Source organism: Hibiscus syriacus, unplaced genomic scaffold (assembly GCF_006381635.1).
Source record: "Hibiscus syriacus cultivar Baekdansim isolate YM2019G1 unplaced genomic scaffold, ASM638163v2 tig00110462_pilon, whole genome shotgun sequence".
In the NCBI taxonomy this organism is placed as follows: domain Eukaryota; kingdom Viridiplantae; phylum Streptophyta; class Magnoliopsida; order Malvales; family Malvaceae; genus Hibiscus; species Hibiscus syriacus.
The window spans coordinates 2,471,830-2,482,476 of NW_024062747.1; the positions used below are offsets into that span (position 1 = coordinate 2,471,830).

A 10,647-nucleotide genomic window follows, 5' to 3' on the forward strand; every position below is an offset into this window, starting at 1 on the left:
TTTGTAGCTTATCTTCTACAAAGATAACATCCCTGCCGATGATCACTTTACGGGCAGTGTGATCCCACAAGCGATACCCCTTTACACCATCAGCATACCCCAAGAATTTGCATTTCCTGAATTTTGAATCCAGCTTTGAAATTTCTTGGGAGTTGTACATCACGTACACTATACTTCCAAATACATGGAGGTTTGAATAATCAGTTGGTTTACCAGTCCACATCTCTATTGGTGTCTTCAGCTCTATTGCAGTTGATGGAGCTCGATTCACCAAATAACAGGCGATATTGACTGCTTATGCCCAGAATGATTTTTCTAGGCCTGCATCCCTCAACATTGCTCTTGTTATTTCTAAAAAGTTTCTGTTCATCCGCTCTGCCACTCCATTTTGTTGAGGAGTGTTCGCCACTGTGAACTGTCTTTTGATGCCTTCTTTCCTACAAAAGTCATCAAATTCTTCACTTGTGTATTCTCCTCCATTATTTGTTCTGAAACACTTGATCTTATTTCCATAATCAAGTTCCACCCGCGCTTTGAAGTTTTTGAAAGTGGAAAACACATCTGACTTCTTCTTAATAGGGTTCACCCAACATCTCTTGGAGTAGTCATCAATAAATGAGACAAAGTATTTTACTCCGCCTAGGGATGTAACTGGTGCTTGCCATACATCAGAGTGAACCAATTCTAGAACACTTTTAGCTCTAGAATTTGTCGTGTTGAATTTCAACCGGTGCTGCTTACTTGTTATGCAATGCTCACACAAAGGAAGTGTTACCTTTGTTAAGCCTGGAAGTAGTTTTTGCTCCACAAGAACTTTCATTCCTTGTTCTGACATGTGTCCAAGTTTCTGATGCCATAGCATTGTAGAATCTGAACTACATGAGGCAATAGAGGCTTCTACTTCTAGCAAAGTCTCTCCCTTCAGCATGTACAAGTTTGCAGCTATCTTTTCGCCTTTCAACACCACAAGCGCTCCAGGGAACACCTTCATGATTCCTTTTTGTGTTTCAATCTTGCTTGCATTATTATCCAATAATCCGTAGGATAATAAATTTTTCTTCAGGCCTTTCACGTGCCGCACATGTCGAACAACTTTGATTGTTCAATCATACATATTCAATTTGATGGTTCCTACACCAACGATCTCTAAGGCATGATCGTTGCAACTATACACAGATCCTCCTAAGACAGGTTCATAATGATGGAACCATTCTCTTATTGAGGTCATGTGATATGTTGCTCCCGAATCAATGAGCCATATATCTGCATATCTCTTTCTACCTTCCACGGTGGTTGACGCTTCACAACATAGAGCATCTCCATCATCTGAAGTATTTGCGGTATTGCCTTGTGGATTGGAGTTTTTATTTAGACTCCAACAATCCTTCTTCAAGTGACAATTCTTTCCGCAATTGTAGCACTTTAAATTTTTCTTGCTCCTCGACTTCGATCTACCATGTTTGTGACTGCTACTTTGGCCACGTTCTGTTGATCTCCCTCTCATCGTTGTCAACGCTTCTGCTTGTTACAGATTTTCTTCTTGTAGAACAGCAGCTGCAACGTCATCGAAGACTAGACTGGTGACATTACTATTTGTCAAGTTGATGATGAGTTGATCATACGAATCAGGTAGACTTTGAAGTAGAAGTTCAACACGTTCTTGTTCTTCAATTGTACATCTTAAGGATGTAAGCTGAGAAAATAACGTGTTCAGTGTTTTAAGTGTTCCGTCACTGAAGTAGATTCTGGCATCCGGAGAGTGTACAATTTCCTCTTAAGAAAAATTTTATTGTGCAGCGATGTGGCCTCGTACAATTTGGTGAGATGATCACATATCTCCTTAGCTGTCTTCTTCTCCTCGATGCTTGACAATACTTCATCTGCTAATGCTAGATGAAAGTTTGCCATAGTATTTCCGTCCATTTCAATCCATTTGTTGTCATCTGTGAAATTCACCGGCCTTTCACTGATAGCTGCTAGACAACCGTCTTTCCTCAGGATGGCCTTCATCTTCAATTTCCACAATGAGAAATTTTTCCCATTGAATTTTTCAATATCAAATTTCGTTGCCATAGCTTCTTTTACGGATAGCTCCCACTATTTCACTATCGTGAATAGTTCTCTGGAACCTTCAAAAATGGGTAATAACTTCTTACTTTCTTATGTTTGAGGATCCACTTTTTGGTGGCAACCACAAAGACAATAAGCATATATTACACACTCTAATCTGGCTCTGATACCAATTGTTGCGAAAGACGGCTATCGATAGAGTAAAATCGTAACTGATAATTTGAAAAAATAAAAATGAAGATAAAAGAGAAACAAAACTTACGTGGAAAACCCCTAAATAATATAAGGTAAAAACCACGGATAACAGTAGAAGAATTTCACTATGAGAAAATAGGAATTACAACTTCTCTCGATCTACCAAGGAGAAAACAATGATAATTCTCTCTTAATAAAAAGGAAAAAACAACTCTCAAGAAACTCTCTAAATTCTCTCTAGTATTGGAAGAAAGTTAGAATGCTTTGGGATGATTTTGAAGCTAAATGAGCTAGGGTATTTATGGTTGAAACTTATGGACTAATTTGTAAATATCCTAAATTACAATGACTAAAAATGATTTTACCATTTCCAAAAAATTCAACAAATGCCATGTGCCATTAATTGTGCCCACTTTCGATGCCCCATTTCATTTTTTTAAATTGATTTGGTTCCTTGCACTTTTGGTGCAAAGTCAATATTCAACATAAATTTATCATTGGTTGAAAATTATTAACTAGATTTTTAAGTGATCACAATTGTATGATAAAATAAAAATAAAAAACAATTCGAGATCATCATTTTAAAAACAACGATGAATGGCATTATCAAATTAAACTTGTAACATTACAAAAGTTGATGAATAATATTATTTCAAACTAAAATAGGAGGGACTAAATTCCAAAGTTCAACACATTTAAAGGACTATAATTCACTAAAATTCACTAAAATTCGATGTCTCTTTTGGTCTATTGACAAATCCCTCTTCTTCCACTCCTCCTGTAATTCAAGAATATCATTACTCGACTCCTGCGTAGCTCTTTCAATATAGTGTTATAAGTTTACAAATTTTTAAAGATTTCATTTAAAAAAAATAACGAAACATATTAAGTTATAATCATTAATTGGTTGGATTAGCTTTTACCAAAGTGAACTTGGGATGCTTTACTTTTCTTTCTTATGTCCAGCCTTAGGGATACCCTGGTGTTTGGTTTGATAGACTTTTCAATTCCTTTTTATGGAGAATAATCAACTTTTATACAGGGATTTATTCTTTCTCATCTCTTTATAAAGGAAAAATACCTTTTTATTTATTAAAAAAAATCAATTACCTTTTAAGGTTGAATTATTAATTGCAAATAATATTAGTTTTATAAAAATATAGAGTTAATTAGATTAAGGTATTTCCTCTAATATGTGGTGGGTGGGGTGGGGGTGGGGAGGGGGGGGGGGAACAGCAGTTTTGAGGCTTTATGTAAATATGGTACCCTACTCTATATACATTACTTTGTCTATTAAACCAAACCCAAACAAGGACAATTGTGAATAATAATGTTAAATTCTATTGTTAAAATATTGGTAATCACGGATCAATTGACTCCAATGAATAAGAGATTTATTATTTTTTAGATGCCATGAGTTCAAGTATCGATAGGAGTATAGGCGTTTGTGAATGGATCAAACTGGGTTGGGAGGGTCACTCTTGCCTTTGCAATACCCGATATGGATTAGCCGGTAAATAGATCGATGACCAGTGACTAATTAAAAAATATTAATGACATTTAAAATAAATAAATTTCCTAAAAATTGACTAGACCATGGAAACTGTTGTAAATTTAGTGATTCAGTCATTTATAAATCATTATTTTTTGGGGGAAAATCTATAAAACGTTTTTTTAAATTGTTTTTGAAGTGGAACAAATGCACTGTTAGGTTTTTTTAAAGTCTAAAGCTTAAATTGTGTTAAAAAACAGGATTAACTGTATATTTTGACATTTTTAATTTGTGACCACACGTTAAAGCATACGACTGAAACCCTTTCATAGGCAATTGTCTGTTTGTGACCCGCAACCGTGACATGCTTCAGTAATGGCTCCTCTAATGCAAGTTGATTCGTACAAGTTTAACTTTAGCTCAAGAAAATGTACAATTCTTAAGCTTTGAGAATGGGTATGCAAATCGCTAAATTCTCCAACGCGCTTCAGAAATGAGTAATAGTTGTTTATTTCGAACATAAATTATAAGATAAACATTAAAATAATAATACATCTTATATGTAATGATAATGAATATTATATTGATTGATGTAAATAAATTTAACTCGTCATTGGTTGATAATTCACCTTTGTAGGTTGATAAGAGAACAATAGTTTGAAGGTGTTTGATTGAGGAAGATAATAAATTACAATGAAGAAAAAGGAGGGTTGATCCGTTATAATCAGTCAGTCAAAGAACCATGATGACTATTTATAGTGGATTATCTCGATTGAAGGATTTTATTGTGACATTTATTACGCGTGTCAGACGTTAAGTTATAACAATTATTTGTAGGTTAATTGTGTTGGCGAGATATAATTGGGGATGGACACGATATTTTAATTCGACAGGTTTCGATTCGATTCGATCATTTTGGGTTCAGGTTGGACTGAGTTGTATTTTTTAGTGATTATTTTTGGGTCGGGATTGACTCGATTTTAGAATGAAAAATATTCTATCTGACCTTGAAAAAAATAATTTTACTTTATATATTTAGAGATAATTACGATAATATTCATCTATATATTATTTTTTAAATAAATCCTATTTGTATAAAATAAAAATAATATTTATATTATTTTAGATCAAGTTGGGCCGGCCAGGGTCTAATTTGAGTATTATCTAAAAAAGATGGGTTAAGTTCAGATTTTATCTAAAAAAACGAATCGAGTACAAGTCAAGTAAATGATATATATTTTCAAATCAAATTTAAATTGAGTTAATATCAATCCGATGATATGGTAAGTCACTTAAATTTATCAGGGGACTTATTTAAATCTCGTTTACGTTAACTTAAGAAACTACGCTCAAAAGACTAGAGATTCCGATAACTAAAAAAATCTATATAAATACTAGTTATTGATGAAGTGTTTAGAAGTGTAGTGTAACAAAGATTGAAAGAATTTCGGAGAAAACCTTCAGAGTAATAACAACACTCTAAAAATAACATTGTTATGTGATTTTATTAAAAAAAGCCATAAACTTTAAAGTAAATAAAATTGATTACCATTTTGTCGGTAAAAGTCAACAATGGTGTCGACGTTCCAATGGCGGAGCGAACAAATTAATGTACGGCCGGCAAAACTGCAGTTCAAAACATTCACCGACACATCAACGACAAAACAAAGGACAGATGCTCATTTATTAAACATCCACGCACAAACGTCATGCAACGGCTCTTTGCTCTTATTATTTTCCATCTCCATTTTTAATTTCTATGTTTTTCGCTACGTTTCCTGGAAACTAGAGAGAAAGCTATAATACTATATTAGACATTAGACCCCACTTTCCATGTCTTATTTACGACTTTTACATTCCTTAAATATCACATCACCCTATAAATAATCTTATTTCAATTCACCCCACCCGGGAATCTCCTCAGCTTTACCTTGCATCTTTTTACCTTTTAAAAGAGTCTATCAGAAAAGCTGTGTTCCTTCCCACACTGGAGTCTCTAATACGCTTATCTATTAACAAAGCCCGCGTTCATCAAGTTCAACTCTCTATAAATCTCACGCTTGTTCAGCAAGTTTTAGCCACTGATTAAAAATCCAATCTTTGACCTTTCTTCTGCTCTGTTTCTCCATTGTTTTAACAGAGCATCTGGAAATGGGTCTTATTATTCCACTTTACTTCCTCTTCCTTTTCCTTTCCGTGTCGAGTAAGCTCGATTCTAAAACCCAGAAATAACAACAGTCATTTTTACTTGATTTTGCGACATTTTTAACATGTGAAAATTTTTTATATGGTCTTTCAGGTGGGGAGATCTCAAATTTTGTGGGAGTGAACTACGGTCAGCTTGGGAACAATTTGCCATCGCCGAAGCAATCGGTCAAGCTAGTCCAATCTCTGGGAGCCAAACGTGTCAAAATCTACGATGCAAACCCCGACATCCTTGATGCTTTCAAGGACACAAACATTCAAGTATCGGTTATGGTTCCAAACGAACTCATAATCAATATCTCCAACAGCCAGAAGCTAGCCGATTCTTGGGTTGAATCCAAGGTCGTCCCTTTTTACTCCAAAACCAAAATCCGATACCTCCTTGTCGGCAACGAGGTCATCAGCAGTTCCCCTAAAGAAATCTGGCCCAGAATCGTACCCGCCATCCGTAAAATCAAAAGTTCGTTAAAAACCTATAGCCTCAACAAAATCAAAGTCTCTACCTCGATGGCAATGGATGTGTTGGAATCGTCGTTTCCCCCTTCAAACGGAACTTTCCGATCTGATATCGCCGATCCAATTGTTAAACCGTTGCTTCAGTTTTTGAACCGGACCAAATCTTTTTACTTCCTTGATGTTTACCCTTATTTCCCTTGGGCATCGGATCCCAAAAACATTAACCTCGATTACGCGCTCTTCGAGTCCAGAAACATAACTTACACCGACCCCGTCTCCTATTTAACCTACACTAATCTGTTTTATCAGATGGTTGACTCTGTTGTTTTCGCAATGAAGAGACTCGGGTACCCGGATATTAGGATCTTCATTGCGGAAACTGGTTGGCCGAATGCCGGCAATATCGATCAAATCGGAGCCAACATTTACAATGCGGCTACCTACAACCGGAATGTTGTCAAGAAACTAACTGCTAAGCCATCGATCGGCACACCGGCGCGACCCGGATGTGTTGTCCCTCTTTCATATTTGCTCTGTATAACGAGAACCAGAAACCGGGTCCGGGAACTGAGCGGAATTTCGGGGTGCTGTATCCTAACGGGTCATACGTATACGGGATCGATTTGAGTGGGAGGACTCCGGATTCCGATTTCGAGCCATTGCCGAAGCCAGATAATAATGAGCCGTATAAGGGGAAGATTTGGTGCATGGCAGCTGGAGGAGCTAATGCGACTGCGCTGAGTTCGGCTTTATCGTATGCGTGTTCGCAGGGGAATAAGACCTGTGAACCAATACAACCCGGAAAACCATGCTTCAAACCTGATTCATTGTTTTGGCACGCGAGCTACGCGTTCAGTTCTTATTGGTCGCAGTTCAAGAAGGCTGGCGGGAGCTGTTACTTTAACGGCTTGGCTACTCAGACGGCTAAGGATCCAAGTAAGTTCGCTTTTCTTATTTACTTGCTTGATATGATAGCGTAATTAATTTCACTATATAAAAAAACTATAATAATAGCGTAATTTGAAACTAAAAAATAGATGTTTAAATGATATTTTGATTATTTAAGTTTTAAAAATATAATAATGTCGGTCGTACTAAAGTTTAAGAATTTGAGTGGAAATATGTCGCACCTTTTCTCGTTTGTAATTATTTTGTGTTTGATTCCCCCCCCCCCCCCCAGGTTTTGGACACTGTAAGTTTCCAAGTGTGACTCTTTGAAGAACTTTTTGTGGGAAGAAAGTGGAAGGCACTATTATTGCAGCTGTTCTATGATTAATTTAATCATAAAGCATCGTTTCAATATGATAGCTTTGGGGTTAAAATGAGATTGGTGTGATACTTAGTTTTGCCGTCCGGTCTTCTCATTTCGTATTGCGAGCTTAGCTTAATTATTGTTCCACATTAAACAATTATTTATGGAAACGGGCATTCTCGATTCGTTTGCAATTAGTAAGAGCATTATTTTCATTTTTAATGTTTTTGTGAGATGGGTCCTGCCTGCCCAACGGCTAGATAAATAAAGACTGCTTCCATTTGCTGGTTGCTGCATTCTTTAAAAAATTAACTTTTTAGCCTTTTCGGCTTTTGGCATAACTTTTTTCCCACCTAAGCTTCTGGATAGCTGGGGCCAGCTAAGGTAGGCTCTTCATACTCCCTTTCTGAAAGTGGTTCACCAGCCAACACTCTACTCATCAATGTCTTTCACCGGGCAAGACCTGCCTAATTATTGAAAGTTAATGCATGCTGCCAATATGTGGGCATAGTCGACCACAACGCAGTTACCACAGCATGCTCAAACTCACAATAGGTTGGCGCTGCTATTACTTGAGCTTCTGACGTAATCCTTCACATAGAGTCCAAACACTTCTGACCCAACTTAGCCCATTCAAATGGATTGAGATCCCGGCCCGGTTTCTATTATTAGTTTGGGGGTAAAAACGTTCTTTCCTTTATAATATTTAGATAGATTCTTCATCCATAATTCAATTGATAATTTCGAATATCAATCTTATATAATAAAAATTTTATCTTAAATTTTGGATTTATTTATTTTTATATAATCTTCAACATTTATTAATAAAATTAACTACTGTCAAACAAAAAAAATCAATATTTTTGTTGTTGTTGTTGACTGATTTAATTATTAACAAATTATAAAAGAATGAATAAATTGATTTAATTTTAGTTTATAATGAATTAATTGAATTTTTCATTTTTTAATCTTTTAACGTATTTTCATGTACGATGGCATTTATCGTGATAATAAATAGGGTTAAATACTAAAAAAATTTAAGAGTTAATCAAATGTAATAAATTTTCAATTTAAACACTTTGATGATCAACATTGGCTAGAAATATTAATTCAAAAAGTTCCAGCAATCAATCTTGGATGAGACTAGATGCCTTCCCTAATCAAAGTAGAATAAAATATTTAAACGTGAATCATTTTATTCAAAAATATTTTTATAAATAAATTATAGTGGTCGTAAATATACTTAATTTAATTTTATTTATAAGTAAAATTATCAAATAATTTTTTTTAAAAAAAATAATTAAAATTACAAGTTTTTAGGTATAAAAAATAATTTATTAAGATAAAATATTAACTTAATGATGTTTAGTTATGCTAACCTCAGGGAGACCAATAGAAAGAAAACAGAAGAGAAATTAATTGTTTGATGGCAGTAATCGATTAAAGATGATGTTTTTTTATTAATATACGGTAAATATAAAATAATATTTGATGAGTACGAATTAAAAGATTTTAATGATTATTTTTAGAATTTTCAATTTTGAACAGTAAAAATATTTAAGTATTCATTGTTAAGTGATTAATTTTTCTTCAAATATTTATTATTTTATTATCATTATAAACTAATAAAAAAATCCGTTCAATTTTATATTGAATTCAACACTAAAAGATAATATTAATATTATATTTCACTTCTAAAATAATAAATGAGAATTATTCTTGTCGTGTTGGAGACTAGCTTGAAAAGAAAAAGCAACACCAACGTGGAAGTGCCAAGTTGCCGTTTTATGTAATTGAAAAGAAATAGCCGCCGGACCAGAAAATTTAATTATAATAAGATTAATTGTTTTTTGTTGTAATAATTAAACAAGAAGAAAATGATAAGAATGTATGTCCAGTTTTATTTGACTATCGAAGCAATTATAAAATATATATTAATCTGACTGTCGTCATTTCCTTAGACCGATAAAAATTCAATGCTCTGGGTTTGAAAGAAAGATTTTAAATGTTTCATGTGTAGATCACTTTACTATAAGTTCAAAGTATCTGACGCCAAAATATACCATCCCGTCCTCTGCTTCTCTCTCTCAAATATTTCATTCTTGGTTTTCGCCTTTCGACGAACTTGAAAAAGATTGCTAAGAATCTGATCACCGCTGCTTCAGGTGGTGTAGGTACATATGCGGTTCAACTTGCAAAGCTAGCAAACGCACACGTGACCGCCACTTGCGGGGCTCGTACCATGGATTTAGTCAGGAGCCTGGGGGCCGATGAGGTTCTCGAGTACAAGACTCCCGAAGGCACGGTTCTCAAGAGCCCTTCCGGTCGCAAATACGATATAATCATCCTCTGTACGGCCAACATTTCTTGGTCTACCTTCAAGGCTAACTTGACTTCAAAAGGAAAGGTAGTGGATACCACACCTGGTTTTGGTATCCTGATGAGTGTTGCTATGGAAAAGATCACATTCGCGAAAAAGAAAATGATGCCTTTGTTTAAGGCGGTTAAGCAAGAGAACCTGGATTATCTTGTAAGTTGGCGCAAGCAGGAAAGCTTAAGTCGGTAATTGATTCAACTCATCCTCTAAGCAAGGCTGAAGAGGCTTGGGCCAAGAGCATCGACGGTCATGCCACCGGGAAGATTATTGTGGAGCCCTAGTTAGTTTTTTACTAATGAACCATTTGTATATTCACAGGTACTTGTGTTCTGAACAATACAAGTGTTGGTGTGTGAGTTATTGTTTTCTTTATCATTATTGTCTTTTGCATGTGAACAATATTGTTTGAGATATAATGTTGATCACTTTGTTTTGTTATTAAAATGTACTAATTGTATTGAACATCTCTAATTCTTAAAGAAGATAAAAGCATATAACAGGATTCACCAACAATTCAAATATTAACTATAAAATATTTTATTTGAACTTAATTATGAGAAGCATGCCTTCAATAACCAAGCTGGATTTTGGAACATAACA

The 10,647-nt window shown here is 34.9% G+C and overlaps 2 pseudogenes; both read left to right on the forward strand.

Annotated features, from left to right (window-relative positions):
* Positions 1-5,843: 5,843 nt before the first annotated feature.
* Positions 5,844-7,864, forward strand: LOC120127087 (annotated as a pseudogene).
* A 1,865-nt stretch (positions 7,865-9,729) lies between these two features.
* Positions 9,730-10,328, forward strand: LOC120126859 (annotated as a pseudogene).
* Positions 10,329-10,647: the final 319 nt, after the last annotated feature.